Source organism: Rhinopithecus bieti, unplaced genomic scaffold (genome assembly GCF_001698545.2).
Source record: "Rhinopithecus bieti isolate Rb0 unplaced genomic scaffold, ASM169854v2 scaffold_34818, whole genome shotgun sequence".
In the NCBI taxonomy this organism is placed as follows: Eukaryota; Metazoa; Chordata; class Mammalia; order Primates; family Cercopithecidae; genus Rhinopithecus; species Rhinopithecus bieti.
In genome coordinates this window covers 158,052-186,029 of record NW_016815484.1, presented here as the reverse complement: position 1 = coordinate 186,029, position 27,978 = coordinate 158,052, and the positions used below count along the sequence as shown (strand labels likewise).

Sequence of the window (27,978 nt, the reverse complement as noted above, 5' to 3'; positions counted from 1 at the left end):
CCCTACCAATTATGAGTGCTGATAAATTTTAAAACACTGATGCCAAGGTAATAAACAATAGAATAGAACCATATTTTACATTAAAATTTGGTTATGTCTTACTAAAATACAATTCTTTATTTTCTGTCTTACTATGCCTAGAGAAAATCTCACAAAGAGCAAACCACCACAAACTGAAAGAAATTAATAAAGGCTATTTTATTAATTTCTGCTTATCATACTTTAATATCAAAATTATTTTAAGCATACTGTAACCTATATATAAAATAATAATTACAGATTTTCCTAAAAAATAACCAATAAGGTCCTTTCAACATCGAAAATTTTTAAAGTTCTCTATTTACCTATTCTGGGGCATACCTTAAAGTGTTAAGTACTTAATTTCTAACAAACAACAAAACCTTCACAGGGTAACAATATACCTTTTAACCCTTCAAAGTTAAAAGAAAATGGTTCAAAATGGTAAAATAAGAAACTCCAAGTCATTCACTGATTCATTGGTTCGATAAGCATTTACTGAAGTGAGATTGTATCAGTTGTTAGGTGGCAGCAGACATGGTCTCTTCTCATCCCTCCCACACAAGAAGCATATGGTCTAACAGGGCGATATCAATGACTCTACTTCAGTATAACGAATGCTATGATAGACAGCAGTATGGGCAGAATAACTGAGGGAGAGTAAAGAGGAATGCATAAAACAGACATAAGAGGTTACAGTGACCACTTAAATCAGAGGTTTCATTGTTTATTCAAGTCTCATTACTCAAAAGCAGGCTAATCCTACTATAATTACATGTCCATTACAAATTCAAGAATCATCTCACCACCTACTTAATTAAACATGTGACCTAACACCTCTTTCTTTTATATCTTCAGTCTTTACCCTGCTATAGCTCTTTCTCTTCAACATATAAACAAAGTATTAGTACTTCCCATATTAAAAAAAAAAACAAAAACTAAAAGACTACTGACTTCCCTTAAAATTTATTGCTCAATCGTTACTTTTCCTCCGCAATCCAGCTTTTCAAACTATGGCTTCACTTAGTGTCCCTACTTTCTTTCATCCTCTACCTCAACTTTGGCATTTATCATTTTATTCCTGATTCTTAGCACAGTTCTTGGCACATAAGAGGCTCTCAGTAAATAGTTCTAAATGAACAAACAAGTCATTATAAATCTCTCTGCACACTTTACAGAACTTAATCTATATATGTGAACTTTCAACAGCATGGTAACTATTTATCTCCTCCATCTTGAAACTGTCCTTTGCTGGGAGGAAACAGCCTGCAGAAAAAGCCAGAAACGCTAGTTTTTTAAACTAGCAATGCCATTAATTAACCATGTGATGACTTGAGCAAAGTTATGACTCAGTTTCTTCATTTGCAAACTACGAATAATAGCACCTGCCCCACAGGTTACAGTGAAGTACGTGGTTTCAAACTCCTAACACAGTTTGGCACATGGTAGAGCTCAATAAATGACAGTCACTATTTATTCCAAGGCTTACCTCCTATATTGGTCACGTCATCTTAGTGTTTTTCCAGGTTTCTTTTCCTCTTTACTTGGCTAATTTCTACTCATCCTTCAAATCTCAATTCAGTTGTGACCAGCTCTCAAAGCACTTCTCAACATTTCAAACTCTGGGTTAAATGACCCTCTTATGCATTTCTATGACATTTCCTTACCTCAATCACAGAACTTATGACAATACATTGTAATTTTTTACCTATCTCCCCACCAACACCCCCTTACCAAACTGCAAAATATAAGCTTCTCAGAGACTACATCTATTTATCATCTCTGGATCCACTATGCACAAAAAGGCTGGTATAGGGCAGACATACGTACACACACAGAGAGGTTTTAGAAATGAATAAATCGCCCACTGTCTACCTTGTTCATCACACTAGACTGTAATTTTTAATTAACTCTCAAATTTTAGAGTAATGATTATGTCCACAAAGAAAAGCAGGTGCTATCACATCAGGCCAGTCTGGTAAGTGAGAGGCAAGAAATAACTGAAGATTTTCAAAAGCTGAAAATCTTTTAAGACCAAATTATTATATCCCAGACTAAAAGCAGATAGAAGATTGTAACAATATAGAAATAAAGGTAGTTTTGTTTTAGATTGTCAAGACATAATTGGGGAATTTGCAGTTTATTTCAAGACAAAGACATTACTGTATTGTTTAGTATATTGTGGAAAGTGCTGCACATATCTCTTTCAGAGATATCAATATTCGAACACAAATTCCAAAACAATTTAAAGGTCAAATTCTGGACTATTTCTACACTGAATAATCTGAGTCACTACTCCCTTTGCTGCTGGCCACATTTGAACACAATGAAAACATCTGTAAGTGCTAAATATTCTTCCAAGAACCAAGAGAATACTTGAAATGTTCTACTTACAGAAGAATCTATCATAGTTTATACCTCATTTCATAACTAATTACTTTTTCATCACTCAGCAAATAGAAATACTGTCATCAAAAAGATAGGATGAAAATTATTTCATTTATTTCAATGCAGAATGTGCCTATATATAGACAATTTCTAACATTTAAAAAAAATTTACAAGAATACACAACTTAGTATTTATATTAGGAGTGAATTAAACATTAAAATAAATGTTTACATTTAAAATCAAAGTTTTACTGGAAGTCATGCATGGCATAACTCATAAAAATCCCATACAATTGGCACAGCTAAATCATCTAAAATAGTAGCAATCTATCTTTTGGTGGCATATCACTCGATGGTGACTGTTCTTTTTCCAGAACTTAGTTACTAATGACTTTTTGAAATACAGCTTAGTGTGAAATTTGCTGTAACAGTAAAATATTTTCAAGATTTTCCTGCCAAGGAACATCATAAACTATTTGACTTCAATGGAGTAATTTATTACCAGAATTCATAACAAGAGCTACAGTCCTAATGGAAGAGAGGAAAATACACCATTTTTTGTTTTGGCTTAATTCTGAAAACCAACCAAAGGATTATTTCCCAGGCTCTGGGGTCTACCCCCAATAACAATGACGGCAAATATATCTAAAATAATATGAGCATTTCTATCTGATGAGCATTTCTACCCAAACATCCTTACAGAGATTTCAAATGACTTACAAATCAGAAACAACCCTTCTAGGCTAAGGTCACATACAACTATAAGCCATAATAAAACCTCTACCCGGCCGGGCGCGGTGGCTCAAGCCTGTAATCCCAGCACTTTGGGAGGCCGAGACGGGCGGATCACGAGGTCAGGAGATCGAGACCATCCTGGCTAACATGGTGAAACCCCGTCTCTACTAAAATACAAAAAAACTAGCCGGGCGAGGTGGCGGGCGCCTGTAGTCCCAGCTACTCAGGAGGCTGAGGCAGGAGAATGGTGTGAACCCGGGAGGCGGAGCTTGCAGTGAGCCGAGATTGAGCCACTGCACTCCAGTCTGGGCGACAGAGCGAGACTCTGCCTCAAAAAAAAAAAAAAAAACCTCTACCCAATAACAAAGATCTACCACAAAGTTGCTGGGTGCTGGGGGAAGAGAGTAAAGACTGCCAAAAAGAAGCTTGAAAATGAGTGCTATTTTCTCGCAGAAATCATTTAAGTAGTTACCAGTGCAGGCAACCAGAATTAGTCTATTCTAGTGCAACTATGGAGATCTAATAACACTAACTTAACATTAATTAATTTCTTCATTGATATGGTTTGGCTGTGTTCCTACCCAAAATCTCATCTTGAATTGTAATCCCTGCATTCCCAAGACCAGGTGGAGGTAACTGGATCATGGGGGCAGTTTCCCCATGCTGTTCTCCTGAGAGTGAGTGAGTCTCACAAGATCTGATGGTTTTATAGCATTTGATATTTCCCCTGCTTGCATGTTGCACTCTGTATTGCCACCCATGAAGAAGGTGCCTGTTTCTCCTCTGCCTTCTGCCATGATTATAAGCATCCTGAGGCCTCCCCAGAAATGTGAACTGTGAGTCAATTAAATCTCTTTCCTTTATAAATTATCCAGTCTTGTGTATTTCTTCATAGCAGTGTGAGAATGAACTAATACCTTCATTTACTCACTAATTAAACACTCACTTAACAAACATTTATTATTTAATTACATACCACACACTGGGTACTACAGTTAGATTAATGATAAAAGAACTACTAACAAAGACTGCTTACACAGAACTGTCAGTCCAGAAAAGCAAAATAAGACAGGTAAACAAATGGGCAAATGAAAATGTTTCAGTTGCTGTAACAGGAGTATACACAGGGTTCAGTGCTCAATTCCATTCTGCCTAAGACAGTAGGTGGTTAGAAAAGAGACTTCTGGTATCTTTCAAAAAACAGAGGTTCTCTAGATGAATATGAAGAACATCTAGGAGAGAATAATACAAATCTTGACACTTTCTGAACTTCAAATATTTTTCCCTCACTAGAGTTTGAATTGCTAGGCAGAAAATACAGCAAGGGTGTATGTGTTATATATATACAGCACTATGTCATTTTATATAAGGGATTTCAGCATCCTTGGATTTGGGGATCAGCAGGAGAGTCCTGGAGCCAATTCCTCTCAAAGGGCCAACTGTATATGTATAAAAGCCAAGAGAGAGAGTTACAAACCAGGTTGTATACAATTCCAAAAAACAGAAGTTTAAGCTCTGAGTCACAGAAAGTAATTTCATAAAGTCTGAGATTTTAGGCCAAGCACGGTGGCTCACGACTATAATCCCAGTACGTTGGGAGGCCAAGGTAGGCAGATCACTTCAGGCTAGGAGTTCGAGACTAGTCTGACCAACATGGTGAAATCCCATCTCTACTAAAAATACAAAAATTAGCCAGATGTGGTAGCACACGCCTGTAATTCTAACTACATGGGAGGCTGAGGCACATGAATCGCTTGAACCCAGGAGGTGAGGGTTGCAATGAGCCAAGATCGTGCCACTGCACTCCAGCCCAGGTGACTGAGACTCTGTCTTAACAACAACAACAACAACAAAAATCTGAGATCTTAAAATATTGCCAAGGTGTTCTGGGCATCAAAAGCAATAATCAATACAGTAAAAAGACAATCTACAGAGAAATGGGAGAAAATTTGTGCAAATCATATATATAAGGGATTAATATCTAGATTACATTTTTTTTTAAATTTCTACAGCTCAACAACAGAAAAAAATAAACTACCTCATTTTAAAATGAGCAAAAGGCCGGGCACAGTGGCTCACACCTACAATCCCAGCACTTTCGGAGGCCAAGGTGGGCAGATCACGAGGTCAGGAGATCGAGGAGATTGAGCTCATCCTGGCCAACATGGTGAAATCCCGTCTCTACTAAAATACAAAAAAGTTAGCCAGAAAGGCCGGACACGGTGGCTCAAAGGTGGGGCACGGTGGCTCATGCCTGTAATCCTAGTACTTTGGGAGGCTGAGGTGGGTGGATCACAAGGTGAGGAGATGGAGACCATCCTGGCTAACACAGGGAAACGCCATCTCTAGTAAAAAAAAAAAAAAAAAAAAAAAAAAAATAGCCAGGCGTGGTGGCACACGCCTGTAGTCCCAGCTATTTGGGAGGCTGAGGCAGGAGAATCGCTTGAACCTGGGAGGCGGAGGTTGCAGTGAGCCGAGATCACGCCACTGCACTCCAGCCTGGGCCACAGAGCAAGACTCCATCTCAAAAATAAAAATAAAACGAACAAAAGACTTGAATAGGCATTTCTCCAAAGAAGGTAAACAAATGGCCAATAAGCACATGAAAAGATGTTCAGCATCACTATTAATTAAGGAAATGCAAATTAAAAGCACAATGAAATATCATTTCACACTCACTAGGATCAAAAAACTTTTACTATCAAATAAACAGAAAATAACAAATGTTGGTAAGGAGGTAAAGAAACTGGAATCCTTGTGCAATGTTGGTAGGAATGTAAAATGGTATAGCTACTATGGAAAACAGCTTAGTAGTTCCTCAGAAAATTAAAAATATAATTACTATATGATCCAGCAATTCCAATTCTGGGTATATACCCAAAAGAACTGAAAGCAGAGTCTTGAAGAGCTATTTGTACATCCATGTTCACAGTAGTATTCACAACAACCAAGAGGTGAGAAGCAACCCAAGTATCCACTGATGGATGAATTAATCAACAAAACATGACATAAACATAAAACAGAGTATTTTTCAGTCTTAGAAAGAAAATTCTGACACATGCTACAACACAGAGGAACCATAAAGACATTATGTTAAGCAAAATAAATCAGTTACAAAATGACAAATACTATATGGTTCCACTTGTATGCACTAGAGCAGTCCGATTAATAGAGACAGAAAGCAGAATGGTTGCTGCCAGGGGCTGGGGGCAGGAGGAAACTGGAAGTTGCTATTTAATGGATATAGAGTTTCAGTTAGCAAGATGAAAAAGTTCTGGGGATTGGTTGTACAATAATGTGAATATATGTAACAATACTGAATTATACACTTAAAAATGGTTAAGATGGCAAATTTTGTGTTATGTATTTTTAGCACAATACTATTAATAATTAAAAAATCAAAAAAATTTTTAAAAAATCATCATGGCTGTGGTGTAGAGGCTGCACTAGAAAATTACTAGTATAAGGTAAATGCCAGTGTAAGCACAGGGAAGTCTATTAAAATATTCTTGCAATAGTCCAGAGAGGACCTGAATTGACACAATACAGTGGGAATGGAAAAAAGAAAAAAAAAAAAGAATTATATAAGAGATCTTAAGGACTTAAGATGTGAAGAAATAAAGATAGCTCTGTTACTCTCCACCCAAAGCCCCAACATCACTCTTATAATTAACTATTCAATAAACATTTATTGAGTACTGATTATGCCTAGCACTGACGGTATTCTGGTTATCAAGAAAGAAGGTTGCTGCCTTCATGAATCTTGCAATCCTATGACAGTCAGAACTTTAAAAATATACGGCCAGGCGCAGGGGCTCATGCCTGTAATCCCAACACTTTGGGAGGCCAAGGCAGCCTGATCACCTAAGGTCAGGAGTTCCAGACCAGCCTAGACAACATGGTGAAACTCCATCACTAGTAAAAATACAAAAAATAGCCAAGCATGGTGGCAAAAGCCTGTAGTCCCAGCTACCCAGGAGGTTGAGGCAGGAGGATGGCTTGAATCCGGGAGGCAGAGGTTGCAGTCAACTGAGATTGCGCCACTGTACTCCAGCCTGGACGATAGAAGAAAAAAAAAAAATGTATACACAGGCTGGGCACAGTGGCTCACGTCAGTAATCCCAGCAGTTGGGAGGCCGAGGCAGGTGGATCACTTGAAGTCAGGATTTTGAGACCAGCCTGGCCAACATGGTGAAACCCCGTCGCTACTAAATATACAAAAATTAGCTGAGTGTGGTGGTGCAGGCTTGTAATCCCAGCTATTTGGGAGCCTGAGGTGGGAGAATTGCTTAAAGCCAGGAAGTGGAGGTTGCAGTGAGCCGAGATCATGCCACTGCACTCCAGCCTGGGCAACAGAGAGACTCCGTGTCAAAAAAAAAAAAACGAAAAGAAAAGAAAAAATTTATATACAAAGTATTAATTACAACAGTAAAAACTTCATTAATACAGGGTGATTTTAATCACTGTGGAAAATGTATTCAATACACTAGTCTTTCATTTTCTTTACCATTATTCAGCCATCTACCCTCATGTCCAATTCTGGAATTAAGTGACACCCAGTGCTGCTTTGATTCTAAAACCACAAACCAAGCTATCCAAATCTTTAACTACAACAGTTCTCTCTTCAGATCACACTCAGTCACACTGTTTTCTACCTCATTAGTAAACCACTTTACTTTCATCTTATCACTCCCTTTCTCTGACCTTACATCCTAATAAAGATATTTTATAAAAAGATGTATTGGAACTAGGTTTACCTCTAAGAGATATATTAGTTAGGACACTGGAACGTTCACAAATAAAACTTAAAACCAGGCTGGGTGCTGTGGCTCACGCCATTTAAGATAATATCAAAAAACATTAAAACTTAGAAATAATTTTTTTAAATACGTGCAAGACCTGTACACTTAACACTATGTTACTGAGAAAAATTAAGAGAACTTAAAATAAATGGAAAGATACATAATGTTTATGGTTTGGAAAACTTAATATTGTTAGGAAAGTAAGTCTCTTAAAACTAATCCATAGATTCAATACAATCTGAACCAAAATCTCAGCAGGCAGTTCTGTACAAATTTGCAAGCTAATTCGAAAACGTATATGTCAATTTGAAGACTAAACAGTTTTCAAAACAAACAAATCAGAGAACTGTACACTACATGATTTCATGTATAGAGCTATAGTAACTAAGAGAGTACTGAGCTACAGTAACTGAGACATTGTGATACTAGTGTAAGAATGACTATGCATATCAATGAAATAAAGAAATCAGAAATTAATCACACATATATAAATTTGTTTTCAAGAAAAGTGCCAAGATAATCCAAATGAGAAGACCTTTTAAACAAATGATACTCAAATAACTGGGTATCAATCTGGAAAAAATAAAAAAGGAACGCCAATCCTTTCCTCACACCATACACAAAATTAACTTGAAACAGCTAATAGACTGAAACATAAAACTAAACCTATAAAACAATGAGAAAATATAGAAAACATTTTGCAATCATTGGTAAGCAAAGATTTCTTAGAATACAAAAAATACACACCAAAAGAAAAAAAAAAACGGACAAATTGTATTTTATCAAAATTTAAAATTTCTATCCTCAAAAGACATGATCAGGAAAATAAAAGGCAGACTCAGACTGGAAAAAGATATTTACAATACATTTATGTGACAAAATACTTCTATCCAAAATATTTAAGCTCAAAAATAAACTCAAAACTCTAAAACTCAATAAAAGGTAACCTGATTTTTCAAATGGACAAAAGATTTGAACAGACACTTCACAAATGATGTACACATTAGCCAGGCATAGTGATGCACATTGCAGTCCCAGCTGCTCAGGAGTCTAAGGCAGAAGGAATTGCTAGGCAACACAGTGAGACTTCATCACAAGAAAAGATGTTCAATGTCAGTCAACAAGGAAATGCAAACCGAAGCCATAATTTAACAGCACTACACACTTACTAGAATAGCTAACATTAAAATTACCAACAATACCAAGTGTTGGCAAGGATATGGAGGTAGCAGAATTCTCCAATTTTGCAGGTGAGAATGTAAAATGGTATAATCACTCTAAAAAACAGTTTGCTAGTTTCTTATAAATATACACTTACCACATGATCTAGCAATTTTGCTTCCAAGGGAAATAAAAACATGTATCTACAAAAGACCTGTACAAGAATGATCATAGTAGCTTTATACAGAATAGCCAAAAACTGAGAACAAGCTATTCGTCTATCAAAAGATGAATAAGCTGTGGTAGATTCATAAACAGATTACTACTTAGCAATAAAAATGCACAAAGCACTAGCATATGAGACAAGATGGGCAAGTCTCAAAAGCATTATGCTGTGCAAAGTCAAACGCAAAAGAGTTTAAACAGTGTTTCCATTTATATAATATTCTAGAATGGGCTAAATTAACCTATAGTGACAGAAAGCAGATTTGCCTGGGATTAGGGGTAAATAAATGGAGGGAAAAATGGATTGACAGCAAGGTGCCTTGAAAAAAACATTTTTGGAAATGTTCTAAATCTTGATTGTAGTGGTGATTACTCAGATGCTTACATTTATTAAAATTTCACAAACTATACTCATAAATTGGTTGCATTTTACTGTGTGTAAACTACACCTCAATAAAACTAATTTTTACTTTTTTTGCTGATATCTGCAGAAAAGCTAAACTGGTGTTTTTTTTAATGAAACAACAACAACAACAAAACAGAAGCCTGATAGAATTAGTTTTGGCTGTAACAGAAAACCCAAAATAAAGTCAGGACTGACATATGTCTAAGACAATCAGGACCACAGCTTGCTGCCCTCATAAATTCAAGAAGTCTAGGTGATCGTCCAAAAGGCTGCTGTGGTTTCCAGACAGCAGGGGGAAAAAAAAAAAGCAGGATACATCTCTTCCCATTAATTTTCCTCTCAAAAGTTGTCCATATTCTTGCACTTACATTTCACTGTCCAGAACTAAGCCACAGAGCCATACCTAGCAACAGGAGAAGCTGGGAAATGTATCTTTTTTTTTCTTTGAGACGGAGCTTCACTCTTGTTGCCCAGACTGGAGTGCAGTGGCATGATCTCAGCTCATTAAAACCTCCCCCTCCCAGGTTCAAGCAACTCTCCAGCCTCAGTCTCCTGAGTACCTGTGATTACCGGCGCGCACCACAACGCCCAGCTGTTCTTTGTATTTTTAGCAGAGACAGAGTTTCATCAGGTTGGCCAGGCTGGTCTCAAACTCCTGACCTCAAGTGATCCACCCGCCTCAGCCTCCCAAAGTGCAGGGATTACTGGTGTGAGCCACCATGCCCAGCTGGGAAATGTATCTTTTATCCTGAACAGTTACATACTAAGAATCCTATTAGGAATAAAAAGAGAATGTATGTGTGCGTGCATGTGTACATATGTATATGCATGTGTGTGTACATGTACGTGTATGTACATATACACATGTCTGTAAAAATATGTCTATGTGTGCATATGTATATGAATCAATGAAATGACCTGTTTCTTTTTCAAGAGTTCAAAAATCTAGATAAAGCTGAGCGTGGTGGCTCATGCCTGTAATTCTAACACTTTTAGAGACCAAGGCAGGAATATCACTTGAGCCAATGAGTTTGAGACAAACCTGGGCAATACAGAGAAACCCCATCTCTAAATAAAATTTAAAACTTAGCTGGGCATGGTTGTGCACACCTTTATTCCCAGCTACTCAGGAGGTTGAGGTGGGATCATTTGAGCCTGGAAGGTCAAGGCTACAGTGAGCTGTGACTGTACTCCAGCCTGGCAAGAGAGACCCCATCTCAAAAAAAAAAAAGAACCTAGATTAAGCTTTAGGTGGATATGTTAATTAGTCTCCAAAAATGGTATCGAGAAACCGTATCTCTCAATATTCACACCCTTGTTGTCTTCTTCCATGCAGAATCATTAAGTAAGAAGTCTGGATACACTGTTGGAAAGACTAGAGAGAGAGAAGGTGCTTTCCCGGAGTTTCAACTAAGCCAGCCTTCCAGCTGTCCCATCATGGCACTAGCTATTTAAGTAAGGCCATGGTGAACGTGCTATATGCTAACTGCAGCTACACAAGAGATTCAAAGTAAGACCAGAAGCAGCAGCTAACCTCCAGTCAACTTATAGTCATGTGAACAATTATAATGGCTATTCTTTTAAGTCACTAAGTTTAAGGTGGTTTGTTACATAGAAGTAGATAAACAAAACAGTAGAGATGTTTTGATTTGGCAAAAAAACAAACTGTGAAGTAATCTCATATAATCTGAATTACTGCTTAAAGTTAAAATAATTACACTTTGTCATTAAATATAATAAAGATACTTCTCATTTTACTTTATCTCTCTATAATTCTGACACAACTGACCACACATTTTTTCCTAACACAATCTTCCTTTTGGTTTCCATGATGCTTATTACCCTGATTTACCTTCTACCTCCTTCTTGGCCACCTGTGCAGGATCTTCCTTCTCTACCTGCCCCTGGGGGTTCTGACCTGGGCTTTCTGCTCATCTTGTTCATTCTCAGAACTTCAATAGCCATCTATATGCTGATGATTCTAAAATCTATAACCCCAGGCTAGATGTCTCTCAAGAACAAACCTATATTTCTAGTAGTCATCAGGATGCTTTGCCTGGATGTCTCAGAAATACGTCAACTTAATTGTCCAAAACTGTATTTACAATCATCCCTATCACTCGGCCTCTAATTCTGCTCATCCTGTTTTCTATCTCAGCAACCACTGTCACTGTCTACCAGCTTCAAAACTAATAATCTTGATGAGTCCCTCTCACCACACATATATAATCAATTACCAAGTTATTTCCATTCTTCCTAAAAAACATCTTTAAAATTATGCCATTACTAAGCTCAAAAATCAATACAATTATAGACAAACTAAGGCTTAGAGAAAAAAAAAAAAAAAAAAAAAAAAACCATAAAAGGAAAAGCCTTTACAATTGCCTACAGGTCCTCCTGTTAGCATTCTGATGTCAGTCACCTCCTCCTTTCCTCCCTCTTGTTCATTCTGTTCCAGCCATACTCGCCTAAGAGCTTTTTTCATGAATGTGCCAGGCACATTCCGGCCTTAGGGCCTGTTCCTTATGCCTGCACTGTTCTCCCAGATATCTACATGGTCAACTTCCTAATCTCTTTCAAGTCTTCTCAAAGGAGGCCTACTTTGATCACCCTATTTTAAATTACAACCTGTCTCCCAATTAGCACTTCTGATCCATGTTATCATGCGCTACATGTTCCCTTTCCCTATAGCACTTACAGCTTTCTATTGTTTATATTTATCTTTTTTGTTGTTTTTTTAACACAGGGTCTCACTCTGTCACCCAAGCTGGAGGGCAGAGGCACGATCATGGCTCACTCACTGCAGTCTCAACTGCCCCAGACTTAGATGATCTTTCCACCTCAGCCTCCTGAGTGGCTGAGACCACAGACCTGCATGACCACACACAGCTAATTTTTGTATTTTTTGTAGAGACAGGGTTTTGCCATGTTGCACAGGCTATTCTTGAACCCTGGGCTCAAGTGAGCCCCACGCACCTTGGCCTCCCAAAGTACTAGGATTACAGGCGTGAGCCACTGCACCCAGCCTTTATTTATTATCTATTTCTCCCTATTAGAAAGCAAGTTTCATAAAAGCAACATTTTTTTTGTCTGTTTTGTTCTCTGATGTATCTAGGCACCTAGAACCATGTTCAGCTTATAGTAGGCACATATTAAAAAAATACTTTTTTAGGAGAATGGCGTGAACCCAGGAGGCGGAGCTTGCAGTGAGTGGAGACCGCGCCACCGCACTCCAGCCTGGGTGAGGAAGCGAGACTCCGTCTCAAAAAAAAAAAAAAAAAAAATTAGTCAGGAATGGTGGTGTGCACCTGTAATCCCAGCTACTCAAGAGGCTGAGGTGGGAGGATAGCTTGAGCCTAGGAGGTTGAGGCTGCAGTGAGCTATGATCACGACACAGCACTCCAGCCTGGGTAACAGAGCAAGACCTTGTCAAAAAAAAAAAAAATACTTTTTTGACAAAAGCTAGAAAAAATTACAAATTAAATATAACTATAAAACAAATAAAATGTTAATTCACACCAACACAAAGTTAATTTGATGAGTGATATTCTGTTGAAACTACACTGTTGGTTGGGCATGGTGGCTCATGCCTGTAATCCCAGTACTTTGGGAGGTGAGGCAGAAGGACTGCTTGAGTCCAGGAGTCCATGTCCAGCTTGGGCAACAGAGCAAGACCCCATCTCTACAAAAACAAAATTTAAAAAATTAGCCGGGCATGGTGGTGCGCACTTGTAGTTACAGCTACTCAACAAGCAGAGGTGGGAGGATCACTTGAGCCTGGGAGCTTGAGGCTGCAGTGAGCCATGATCACGCCACTATACTCCAGCCTGGGCAATAGAGCAAGACACTGTCCCTCAAAAAAAAAAAAATAGAAAAAAAATAAATTGTCACTTGCAAAGTGCAGTATTGATGCCTCCATCTGGCATGTCTTTTGGTCAATAAGATCCATCTAGTAGCCTTTGTAATTACATTTAGTATTACTGTATGCTACCTAGGCAATTCTAGAACTGCTAACCACACAGAGACATTTGCAAGAACACTTTAATTCCAAAAACAGACAAGCAGCAATATATTTATAAATAGATAAATTTTTTTTGGTTTTGGGTTTTTTTTTGTTCTTTTTTTTTGTTTTGTTTTTTTGAGACGGAGTCACCCTCTGCTGCCAACGCTGAATACAGTGGCGTGATCTCGGCTCACTGCAACCTCTGCTTCTCGTATTCAAGCGATTCTCCTGCCTCAGGCTCCCGAGTAGCTGGGATTAGAGGCATGCACCACCTCACCCAGCTAACTTTTGTATTTTTAGTAGAGGCAGGGTTTCACCATGTTGCCAGGCTGGTCTTGAACTCCTGGCATGAGCCACCACACCCAGCCTTTATTTATTATCTATTTCTCCCTATTAGAAAGCAAGTTTCATAAAAGCAACATTTTTTTGGTCTGTTTTGTTCTCTGATGTATCTAGGCACCTAGAACCATGTTCAGCTTATGGTAGGCACATATTAAAAAAATACTTTTTTGACAAAAAGCTAGAAAAAATTATAAATTAAATATAACTATAAAACAAATAAAATGTTAATTCACACCAACACAAAGTTAATTTGATGAGTGATATCCTGTTGAAACTACACTGTGGGCCGGGCGCGGTGGCTCAAGCCTGTAATNCCCAGCCTTTATTTATTATCTATTTCTCCCTATTAGAAAGCAAGTTTCATAAAAGCAACATTTTTTTGGTCTGTTTTGTTCTCTGATGTATCTAGGCACCTAGAACCATGTTCAGCTTATGGTAGGCACATATTAAAAAAATACTTTTTTGACAAAAGCTAGAAAAAATTATAAATTAAATATAACTATAAAACAAATAAAATGTTAATTCACACCAACACAAAGTTAATTTGATGAGTGATATCCTGTTGAAACTACACTGTGGGCCGGGCGCGGTGGCTCAAGCCTGTAATCCCAGCACTTTGGGAGGCCGAGACGGGTGGATCACGAGGTCAGGAGATCGAGACCATCCTGGCTAACACCGTGAAACCCCGTCTCTACTAAAAAATACAAAAAAAAAAAAAAAAAAAAAAAAAAGAAACTACACTGTGATGTAGTCTCAGGTGATCTGCCTGCCTTGGCCTCCCAAAGTGCTGGGATTATAGGCATGAGCCACCATGCCTTAAACAGGCTGGGTGTGGTGGTTCACACCTGTAATCCCAACACTTTGGGAGGTGGAGGCGGGCGGATCACGAGGTCAGGAGTTCAAGAACACCCTGGCCAATAGTGAAATCCCATCTCTACTAAAAATACAAAAAAATTAGCCAGGCGTGGTGGCGGGTGCCTGTGATCCTAGCTACCTGGGAGGCTGAGGGAGGCAAATCACTTGAACCTAGGAGGCAGAGGTTGCCATGAGCTGAGACAGCGCCACTGCACGCCAGCCCAGGCGACAGTGCAAGACTCCATCTCAAAAAAAAAAACAAACATTTAAACAATCTAAGCAGCAGCAAATCAAATTTATGTTTCAATTTATAATTCTGTCATGATTTTTAAAAAGCAATGATGACTGCCAATGAAACTATGAGAGTTGAAAATCATGCAAGAAATCCTATATTAGCAACTCTTCTTTTATTTTTCTTCTCTTGTGTTTTCTTGTTCTTCCTTTTTTTTTTTTTTTTTTTAATGTTTTTGTTTACTATACTGGCCATGAACACTCTACCATGGTAACTCTCCTTCTTATTTGCTTCCTAAGTCAAAAGTCCTGGAATCTAGACAGGACTCTACAATTAACTCCACTTGTAACCTTCAGTAAGTTGTTTAACCGCACCAAACCTCAGCTTTCTCAATTATAAAAGTGAAAGAGGTTACCAAGAATTTTATGATGACACAATTTACTTTGAATTTATTCACATCTGGAACTGTGAACACTACCTTGTCACTGAGAAGTCCTCCCCTCACTTCCATCCTCTTCACTTCTTTCCACATTGCTCTCTACAATATTATTCTTCGTAGGTCGTTTTCATCAAAACCTTCCATGGCTCTCCATCGCCTTGGTAGCAATCAAAAACTTTTCACACCATTCCCACACTTTGTTTTAGAAAGTTTTCTACATTTGGTCAGGTCCAGGGGCTTATGCATATAATCCCAGCAGTTTGGGAGGCTGAGGCAGGCAGATCAATTTGAGCTCAGGAGTTGGAGACCAGCCTGAGCAACATGGCAAAACCCCGTTTTTACAAAAAAATACAAAAAAAAAAAATTAGCCGAGGCCTGGGCACAGTGGCTCATGCCTATAATCCCAACACTTTGAGAGGCTGAGGAGGCAGGCGGATCACCTGAGGTTGGGAGTTCAAGACAAGCCCAGCCAACATGATGAAACTCTGTCTCTACTAAAAATACAAAAATTAGCTGGGCGCGGTGGCAGGCGCCTGTAATCCCAGCTACTTGGGAGGCTGAGGCAGGAGAATCACTGGAACCCCAGGGGCGGAGGCTACAGTAAGCCAAGATTACGCCACTGCACTCCAGCCTGGGAGACAGAGTGAGATTCTGTCTCAAAAAAAAAAAAAGAAAAGAAGAAGAAGAAGAAGAAACACTTCAAGGTAAAATGAAACATGAATTAAACAGCAAAGAGGTGGGGGTTTTATACAGGAAAACATAAGGAAGTGAAATAGGAAATGAGAAATGAAAGTGAAAGATTTTTTAAAAGGAGCATTACTTTATAGAAATTACTGGGCCCATCATGGTGGCTCACACCTGTAATCCCAGCACTTCGGGAGGCCAAGGCGGGCAGATCCCTTGAGGCCAGGAGTCTGAGACCAGTCTGGCCAACATGGTGAAACCCTGTCTCTACCAAAAGTACAAGTATTAGCAAGGCGAGGTGGCAGGTGCCTATAATCCCAGCTACCCAGGAGGCTGAGGCAGGAGAACTTCTTGAACCAAGGAGGCAGAGGTTGAAGTAAGTCAAGCCAAGGTCACATCACTGCACTCCAGCCTAAGTGACAAAGAGACTCCATTTCAAAAGAAAAAAAAAAGAAGAAAAAAAATTACTGATGATAGTAAATATCCTTGGGTAACAGAAAAAAAGTTTTTAGAAAGTACTAGGTATGCATAGATTTTTGAAAACTGAACAAGAGTTCTGTGAATACAGAAGAAGGCACATGGCTATAAGAAATGATAAATGATACAAAGGAGAACATCCTAACTTTATTTCATGATTGTAAGAGAAGTAGTCAATTAAAAAGGAGATTACCATCCTGGCTAACATGGTGAAACCCCATCTCTACTAAAAAATAGAAAAAATTAGCCAGGCGTGGTGGCAGGCGCCTATAGTCCCAGCTACTCAGGAGGCTGAGGCAGGAGAATGGCATGAACCCGGGAGGCAGAGCTTGCAGTGAGCCGAGATCGTGCCACTGCACTCCAGCCTGGGCGACGGAGCAAGACTCTGTCTCAAAAAAAAAAAGAGAGAGAAAAAAAAAAAGAGATTCAAATTTTCACTGAAAAGGGGGCATAAAAGTTACACTAACATATCTTTAGAATAAATTTAAATTTTAGTGTCAAAGTTTATTTAATCCTGAATAAAATTCAATTCATAATTCAAAATTTAAGTCATAACAAATCTCAGAATATAGTAAATGTTAGAATTCACAAAGAATGAATTAAGTATTATTTTATAGAAACGTCTTCAATTTTTTCAAATGCTCTTAAATCCTATGATATTCAAATCATGTATCTTCTTGTCAATTTTCTCTTTTCCAATCAGGAACTAACTGCTCTAGTTCAACCAGTTCCTCACTTTACAATGCTTTGGGTGGAGTGGAGAACTTCTTTAACATCATTTCCACTTACTTAATGGCACAGATATATTACATCTGCAAGTTTTGCAATTTGCTATATATACACTAAATTGACAGATGTTTACCAGAGTTTAATGCTGAATACCTGGACATTAAAATAACTTGTGTTGGGCACAGTGGTTCATGTCTATAAGCCTAGCACTTTGAGAGGCCAAGGCAAGAGGATCACTTGAGCCAAGGAGCTCAAGACCAGCCTGGGCGACATAGCAAGACTCCATCTCTACAAAGAATAAAATAATTAGCTCAGCATGGTGGTGCATGCCTGCAGTCTCAGCTACTCAGAAGGCTGAGACAGGAGAATCACTTGAGCCCAGGAATTTGAGGTCACAGTGAGCTAGGATTGTGCCACTGCACTCCAGGCTGGGCAACAGAGGAAGATGCTGTCTCTTAAAAAAAAAAAAACCCAGAGCAGGGACAGTGGTGGCCGGGTGTGATGACTCACACCTGTAACCCCAGCGCTCCTGAGCCCAGGAGTTCGAGACCAGCCCGGGCAACATGAGGAAACCCCATCTCTCCAAAACACAGACAAATTAGCCGGGCATGGTGGCGCCCACCTGTAGTTCCAGCTACTAGGGAAGCTGAGATGGGAGGACTGCTTGAGCCTGGAAGATCAAGGCTGCAGTGAGTTGTGAGCATGCCACTGCACTCCAGTCTGAGTGACAGAGCAAGACCCTATCTCAAAAAAAGAAAAAAACAAAAACTTGTAAATAAAGAGACTATAATGAAAGTCAGATAAAAACTACCCCCGTATTTGTCACTGCACTTAAAGTATGCTTTGGATTATCTGCATAACTTAGTCCATCTTCCTCAAAGTATCCTCATTTTGATCCATACTAGCAGTGTCCATTCACATAGCAGATGCACAAAATATTTGTTGAGCAAAATAAAAACCACTGCTCAGAGGCAGAAACAACCCTTGAGAGGATACAAAAGCTTATCTGGAAAGGGAGCTTTAAAAAGACTGCACCCTTTTGACATAACTGTGGAGGACTAGCCTAGAAATGTGTAAGTGGAGTATCAGCTTCTCTGTTTCTAAAGAATAACTGTGGCTGGGCACAGTGGCTCACACCTGTAATCCCAGCACTTTAGGAGGCCAAGGTTGGCAGATCACTTGAGGAGTTTGAGACCAGCCCAGCCAACATGGCAAAACCCTGACTCTATTAAAATTACAAAAATTAGCCAGGCATGGTGGCACATGCCTTTAATCCCAGTTACTCAGGAAGCTGAGGCACGAAAATCGCTTAAGCCTGGGAGGTGGGGCTTGCAGTTAGCCAAGATCATCCCATTGCACTCCAGCCTGGGCGACAGAGGGAAACTCTGTCTGCAAAAAAAAAAAAAAAAAAAAAAAAAGAATAATTGTGACTAGATCAGAAGCTAACTTTGATTCAATGAAACATTTAGGAAGAAAGTAGCCATGCCCACAACCAAGGATGGCCATTCCATTCATTCAACAAATATTTCTTGAGTACCTACTATGTGCTAGGTATCTGTCAAGCCACTGAGGATACAGCAGTTTAAAAAAAAAGACTGTCCTCATGGAACTTACATTTTTATGTGAAGAAAGACAATAAACCAATACACAAAAATGTCAGATAATGATAAGTACCATAAAGCAGTGACAGGAAAAGAGGTGGGATGGAGAGTGGGGGGACCTACATAAGATGGACAGAGAAGGTAACACTTGAGCACAGATCCAAGCAAAATAAGGGAGCCATGTGAAGTTCTGAGTATTATTCTATGTGGAAGAAAGAGTAAATAGAAAGTTTCCATGTGGGAATACGAATAGAGGTCTTCAAAGAAAATCAGAACGATCAGTGTGGCTAGAAAGGAGTGAGCAAGCCAGGGAGTAGGAGGGGATAAAGTCAGTGTGATTTGCAGAGGCCAAGGCAAAGAATCTGAAGTGATAGGAAGAAACCGGAGGTTTAGAGCAGAGAAGTGACAAGATCTAATATATATTTTCTTTTCCTTTTTTTTTTTTTTTGAGACGGAGTTTCGCTCCTGTTGCCCAGGTTGGAGTGCAATGGCACAATCAAGGCTCATCGCAACCTCCACCTCCTGAGTTCAAGTGATTCTCCTGCCTCAGCCTCCCAAATAGCTGGGAATACAAACATGCACTACCATGCCTGGCTACTTTTGTGTTTTTAGTAGAGATGGGGTTTCTCCATGTTGGTCAGGCTGATCTCGAACTCCCGACCTCAAGTGATCCAGCCGCCTTGGCCTCCCAAAGTGCTGGGATGACAGACATGAGCCACTGTGCCCGGCAAGATCTGATATATATTTTCCAAAGTTTGGATTACACTAATGATCACAGAAATAAACTTTATTTGACTTCATAAACTTCAATATTAAAGTATGAGGAAGCTATCCTTAAAATTCTCACATACGAATCTTGTTTTTTTTTGAGACACAGTCCCGCTCTGTCGCCAGGCTGGAGTGCAGTGGCACAATCTCGGCTCACTGCAACCTCCGCCTCCCTGGTACAAGCGACTCTCCTGCCTCAACCTCTCAAGTAGCTGAGATTACAGGCACACGCCACCATGTCCAGCTATTTTTTGTATTTTAGTAGAGACAGGGATTCACCATGCTGGCCAGGATGGTCTCGATCTCCTGACCTCATGATCTGCCCACCTCGGCCTCCCAAAGTGCTGGGATTACAGGTGTGAGCCACGGCGCCCGGCCAGGAATCTGTTACTTATCTAAAAGCTCAAGATAAAATTTTAAATACATTTANGATCCAGCCGCCTTGGCCTCCCAAAGTGCTGGGATGACAGACATGAGCCACTGTGCCCGGCAAGATCTGATATATATTTTCCAAAGTTTGGATTACACTAATGATCACAGAAATAAACTTTATTTGACTTCATAAACTTCAATATTAAAGTATGAGGAAGCTATCCTTAAAATTCTCACATACGAATCTTGTTTTTTTTTTGAGACACAGTCCCGCTCTGTCGCCAGGCTGGAGTGCAGTGGCACAATCTCGGCTCACTGCAACCTCCGCCTCCCTGGTACAAGCGACTCTCCTGCCTCAACCTCTCAAGTAGCTGAGATTACAGGCACACGCCACCATGTCCAGCTATTTTTTGTATTTTTAGTAGAGACAGGGATTCACCATGCTGGCCAGGATGGTCTCGATCTCCTGACCTCATGATCTGCCCACCTCGGCCTCCCAAAGTGCTGGGATTACAGGTGTGAGCCACGGCGCCCGGCCAGGAATCTGTTACTTATCTAAAAAGCTCAAGATAAAATTTTAAATACATTTAAGAGAATTTTTCTGCATTCTTCTTCAGAGAAAAAAAAGTAATTATTCCAACACTAATCTGAATCTCAAACTCACTTGTTCCAGTCTGTAGAAGACATTATTTATAAAAGATTCTTTTTTTTCCTTCCACTATAGACAGGCAAGGGGAAAAACTGGATGCTTGCTAAAGAGCTTCGATTGCCCCCTGGTGCCCATTTTAAAGAATGAAGATCTTCACACATTAGCAGTTTGGAAACACTAAGGAAGATATTCACTGGATTTTGGAATACACCTTCTAGCATCCTCTGCTAACAGAACCTTGCAGGTGTAATTAAATTACTCTGTTTTAAAGGACATTAATTCTACTTTGAAGTTAAAATCATTACGTTTTCTCACACCAACTTTTAAAAACTTTTCTTCTTGAAGTCAATTTCAATTAAATTAAAATTGGTCATTGATCAAATATTGGTACTGATGATGAAAACAATGATAAAACCCAGCAATTCTGAGTGCCTAGTGTTGCGTGTTTACATGAATCATTTTATTCTCACATCAACTCCTGAGAACTAAAAGATAGTTTTCTCCTGCTTTGAATTCTTCAGCCTCTCCCCATGTATGAGGGAAAGAGACTGACTGATACAGGTGGCTGGCAATGACCAAGGCCAAGGGGATGAGATGCCTCAGACCACAAGACAAAGCAGCACAGAGGTGGCCCAAACTTGGACTCTCCACCACAGAACGTGCCAGCCAGGGAGTCAGACAGAGTTCATGGAAAACAGGTGCTCACAACTAGAAAATTGCTGTTACATACAGCCCTTAGTTACAGTCATAAAACTCCAACTTTCCATTTTCTGTAGTAATGAAAAACAGGATAGCAAAGATAATTAAAATCCTCAGTAATCCTAAAGTTTCCATTTAATTATGAGTTATAACCTCCTTCATCCCTAAAAAAAAAAAAAAAAAATAGAATCATGAACAAGTAATAGAAATGGTTAAAAGATGGGTTTTCTGTGGTTTTCTAGTTTTGTTTTTTGTTTTGAGATGGAGTCTCCCTCTTGTCGCCCAGGCTGGAGTGCAATGGCACGATCTCGGCTCACTGCAACCTCCATCTCCCTGGATCAAGCAATTCTCCTGCCTCAGCCTCCCAAGTAGCTGGGATTACAAGCATGTTCCACCACGCCTAGATAATTTTTGCATTTTTAGTAGAGACAGGGTTTCACCATGTTGGCCAGGCTGGTCTCGAAATCCTGACCTCAGACGATCCACCCACCTCGGCCTCCCAAAGTGCTGGGATTACAGGCATGAGCCACGGCATCCGGCCAAAAGATGATTTTTCACCTCTTTTCTCTGATACTTCCCACTTGAATATTTTTTTACTTAGGTCTAAGAAAAATAATCATAATCCTTCAAATTCTGCTGGAAAGAACAATTTTATTACCATTACAGATAAGCAAACTGGAATAAAATAAGTAAAAAAAAAAAAAAAAAGTTTATCAAAAGAAATTATAATTAATATTTTTAATACAGTGCCTTTAGCAGTAAAAGTAAATCCAACTACTAACTAGTAACTGAAGTAAAATACATAAAAGAAACAAAAAAATTAATCACAGTTGGGACTCTGGTAATTTTGCTTCCAATTCTAGAGCTATCAAAAAATCTTTTTTGTTTTTTCAAATCAAGATGGAGTCTCATTCTGTAGCCCAGGCGGGAGTACAGTGGCATATCAGCTCACTGCAACCTCTGCCTCCCAGGTTCAAGCGATTCTCATGTCTCACCCTCCGGAGTAGCTGGAATTACAGGTGCATGCCAACACACCTGACTAATTTTTGTATTTTTAGTAGAGACAGGGTTTGGCCATGTTCGCCAGGCTGCTCTTAAACTCATGACCTCAAGTGATCCACCCACCTTGGCCTCCCAAAGTGCTGGAATTACACGTGTGAGACACTGCATGTGGCCAAAAAATAAATAAATAAATAAATCATTTTTAAACAAGCATTGTAATTAGGAGGGGCACAAGGAACTATAGGGATGACAGAAATGTTCTGTACCTTATTTGGGATGGTGGTTACACACAATATGTGTAACTGTCAAAACTCACCAAACTGAGTAAGATCTGTGCACATTATCATATTAAATTACACTTTAAAAGCAGGGTGTGGTGGCTCACACCCGTTATCCAGCACTTTGGGAGACTGAGACAGGAAAGTTGCTTGAGGCCAGGAGATGGAGACCAGCCTGGGCAACACAGCAAGATCTTATCTCCACAAAATAAAAAATAAAAATAAAAAACAAATATTTACACTTTAATAAAAACAATCACACTTTTAGAAAGTATTGTGTGACTGTTTTCAGGAAACTACAACTTTTCTGACTCATTTGCCAGGTAGGTTCATAAGCTATCAAAATAAAGTAAAAATAAAGTTTTAATCTATAAATTTAATTAATTAAGTAATCTCTATCTTGAGGCAGCTCTTACAATTATTAAACTATAATGTTATCTAAATTGTAAGGTTAGGGCAAGGCATGTACAATGGTTCTTATGGAAATAGATGTTTATTTACATTTCTATGCTCACATTTCCTTTGTTCACACTTCTATACCTACTTCCATTTTCCATATAGAAACTAAGGGCTATGTGTCATAAAGAAAAAACACATTTGAATGTCACAAGCTTTTCATTTATAAAACCAAAATGTTGAATTCCATTTGACAAATATTTACTCTGTCATACCATTTATAAGGTATTGCATTAGAAGATACAGGACTTTTTAAAAATTACCATATCTTTTATACAAAAGTTCCTGTACTTGAGGTCTTAATATATGATTGGAAAAGGTAAGGGAGTTAGGACAAGCACACAAGCAATGATTTAACAACAAGAAGCCAGAAACCAAGCCTGGGAAGTAGCTCATGCAGCTAGCATCTGGAGAGGTTGCTTAGAGGAAATTATATTTCAGATGGTCCCCAAAGGGTGCACAGAATTTTAACAAGCAGAAACTGGAGGAATGAGAAAGTAGCATTAAAGTTTTGATCAGTACTCAAGTCAAAACTAGCAGACTCAGGCCAGGCACAGTGGCTCACAACTATCATCCCAGCACCCTGGGAGGCCAAGGCAGGCAGATTTCTTAAGCCCAGGAGTTCAAGACCAGCCTTGGCAATATGGGAAGACCTTGTGTCTAAAAAAGAAAAGAAAAAAAAAAAACCTAACGAACTCCAAGCTGGATGGACTCACATTCACCTGTAGTCCTAGCTACTTAGGAGGCTTAGGCAGAAGCACTACTTGAATCCAAGAATTTTAGACCAGCCTGCGCATCATAGCAAAACCCTATCCCTTTAAAAAAAAAAACCCCAGCTGACCCCTTTGTCAGAGAAAATGAATAGGCAAAATAGGGATTGGTGAAGTCTGAAACACTTGTGCATCAGGTCTTCTATATATTTGCCTATTGTGATGAAAGACTTGTCATGTCTTTGAAAAACTATTCTGAATTACTGCTAACTGAGGAATGAATTATAATAGTTGTAAAAAATAATGGGAAAGAGTGAGCAACTAAAATATTCTCTTAAAAAAAGCCAGTTTCTCGGGGGGCGTGGTGGCTCACGCCTGTAATCCCAGCACTTCGGGAGGCTGAGCTGGGTGGATCACCTGATGTCAGGAGTTCGTGACCAGCCTGGCCAACATGGTGAAACCCTGTCTCTACTAAAAATACAAAAATTAGCTGGGCATCGTGGCACACACCTACAATCCCAGTTACTCGGGAAGCTGAGGCACGAGAATTGCTTGAACCCAGGAGTCGGAGGGTGCTGTGAGCCGAGATCGCACCACTGCACTCCAATCTGGGCAATAAGAGTGAAACTCCATCTCAAAAAAAAAAAAAAAAAAAAAAGCTACTTTCTCACATTTGTTAGCGGGAGCAAGGAAAAAGGCAGTTTCTATACCTTTATTTCCCTTATGAGTGCTTCAATGATCCTCAATATAAACAAACCTGACAGATACACAATCAAACTTGACTAAAATCTCACCTGAGGTTAGTTTTTTGGAATCGTCCCTTAATAAAACAAACCAAAAAGATTACATCTCATTTCTGAAGAGAAACAGTAGAATAACTACACAGCAGAACCAGACAGACACAAAAGAATTCAAATTACATTTAGTCAGGCACGGTGGCTCACGCCTGTAATCCCAGCACTTTGGGAGGCCAAGGCGGGTGGATCACCTGAGGTCAGGAGTTCAAGAGCAGCCTTATCAACATGGTGAAATCCTGTCTCCACTAAAAATACAAAAATTAGCTGAGCATGTGGCTGGCACCTGTAATCCCAGCTACTCGGGAGGCTCAGGCAGGAGAATCGCTCGAACCCAGGAGGCAGAGGTTGCAGTGAGCCAAGATCACGCACCATTGCACTCCAGCCTGGGCAACAAGATGAAACTCCGTCTAAAAAAAAATAATAAAAACGAAATTCATACATGTTAATACTATGACCAAATCTTAAGAGTTTAAAGATTGCATTAATACCAATAAACTTTACACTTTTTATTCTTTTGGAGAAAGGTAGCTAATGTTCACAAGTATGAAACAAAATCAAATAAGCACGCATGCTATATATATATTATATATAACACACACACACACAATATTAAAGAACCACTCACAATGTCTAAAAAGACCCAAAAAAATCCAAAGTAAATAAATAATTTGTCATTGCTATAACTGAAAGCAACAAATACTGAATATAGATACTCACTGCTCAGTTGCTAGTTGCCCCTTATTATCCATTCTTTGTATTGGAAGCATTAAATTTTAGGCAGACTCCTGCCCTCCAAAAAAGAAAAACTACTACACTTCTCAAGTTAAACAAAGATACAAAGTTCAAAATGAGGAGGCTTCTTTATCCTTATCCCTCTACCTTCTTTTTTTTATTTTTTGAGCCAACTGTCTCGCTCTGTCGCCCAGGCTGGAGTGCACTAGCATGATCTCGGCTCACTGAAACCTCCATCTCCTGGGTTCAAGTGATTCTCCTGCCTCAGTCTCCTGAGTAGCTGGGATTACAAGGGCGTGCCACCATACCTGGCTAATTTTTTTATATTTTTAGTAGAGATGGGGTTTCACCATGTTGGCCAGGCTAGTCTCAAACTCCTGACCTCAGGAGATCCACCCACCTCAGCCTTCCAAAGTGCTGGGATTACCAGCGTGAGTCACTGCGCTTGGCTTTGTCCCTCTACCTTCTTGCTGACCAAAATGCAAAATTAATGGCTATAGCTACAGCATCTAACTTGAAGCCTGTATACTAAAGATGGCAGGAAAAAAGACAGAAGCAGACGAGATCTGAGATATCCTGGACCTGAAAACTAGTTCTATTCCATTTAACTCCTGATTCATTAATGTGAGGGAGAGAAAAGACTACTATCTTGTTTAAGTCACTGTTGTTTTGCATTTTCTGTCACTGGCAGCCAAATTAATAATACACTAACCAATATACATTTAAAACAGGCTCCAGGATCAATTCCACAGGCTTCTAAGTATGGGAAGCAGCACCATACCGTAAAAGCATGGTTAGGCTGGGCACAGTGGCTCACCTGCCTGTGGCTCACACCTTTAATCTTAGCACTTAGCAAGGCCAAGGCAGAAGGATATCTCGTAAGACCAGAAGTTTGAAACAAGCCTAGGCAACATGGCGAGACCCCATTTCTACAAGAACAGACTAAAAGTGTAAAAGAAAAAAAAAAAAAGCACAGATAGCCTATGTGTGCATAACAACTCTGTCACTTAATAGCTAGATTTAAGTAGGCAAATAAATAAATTGGACTAATTATTTTACCTCTGTAGGAAAAAACTGAGAAATATTTACCAATTATTTAGTGGTTCTGACTTATTTCAATTTTTTTTAGGATGGAATCTCACTGTCACCCAGCCTGGAGTACAATGGTACGATTTCAGCTTATTGCAACCTCTGCCTCCCAGGCTCAGGTGATCCTCCCGCCTTAGCCTCCTGTGTAACTGGGACCACAGGTGCTCACCACTACACTCGGCTAACTATTTTTTGTATTTCTGGTAGAGATGGTGTCTCGCCATGTTGATCAGGCTGGTCTTGAACCCCTGAGCTCAGGAGATCAGCCCCCCCTTGACCTCCCCAAGTGCTGAGATTACAGGTGTGAGCACTAAACCACCCTGACTTACTTAAATTTTATGTCTTGAAAAGCTTTATACTATTATTTATATTCAGGCCCATCTCTCCCTAACTTTATTGCTTTTGAGACAGAGTCTCACTCTGTCCCCAGGCTGGAGTACAGTGGAGAAATCACGGCTGGCTCACTGCAATCTCAAATTCCTGGACTACACCTAATTATTTGTTGTTATTCCTGTTGTGAAAAAGTTATCTTCTGGCCGGGCACAGTGGCTCACACCTGTAATTCCAGCACTTTGGGAGGCTGAGGTGGACGGATCATGAGGTCAGGAGATCGAGACCATCCTGGCTAACACGGTGAAACCCCGTGTCTACTAAAATACAAAATTAGCCAGGCGTGGTGGCAGGCGCCTATAGTCCCAGCTACTCAGGAGGCTGAGGCGGAAGAATGGCATGAACCTGGGAGGCGGAGCTTGCAAGGAGCCAAGATCACCTCACTGCACTCCAGCCTGGGCGACAGAGCAAGACTCCGTCTCTTAAAAAATAAATAAATAAATAAAAGTTATCTTTCACATTTGACACTTTAAACTGAACATTATTAAATGAATCTAACAGTTTTGATTAATTATTTTTGTTTCATGTAGAGTCATATAAACTACACCAATATTCCCACCTCTTCCTTATAATGCAGTCTTGATCATTTTAATTGGCAAAAATGTCTAGGATAATATTAAATAATAATATGATGGTTACCTCTATTGTTCCTTAATTATGTACAACACTGACTGTTAGTATGAAGCATGAGTGAATTACTTCACATAATATGAAAGTTTCCTTTTAGTTTAAGTTTTGTATTAGAAATCATGTTAAATTTGTTTTTCAATTCCTCCTTTGCTATCTATTGAAATAAATGACCTTAATGATGATAGCTAACACTGAACACTTTAAATACCAAGTACTATTCTAAGGGTTCTATATACATTAATTCACTCATTTAATCCATCCACACAATCAGAGTGGATAATTTTATCAGTCCCATTTTATAGAGGAGGA

At 39.3% G+C, this 27,978-nt stretch overlaps 1 protein-coding gene across 3 annotated transcripts in view; it reads right to left on the bottom strand.

Moving 5' to 3' along the window:
• The window catches only part of WDR70 (WD repeat domain 70), a 385,782-nt gene that overhangs the window by 321,922 nt on the left and 35,882 nt on the right, over positions 1–27,978 (bottom strand). The window lies entirely within an intron of this gene.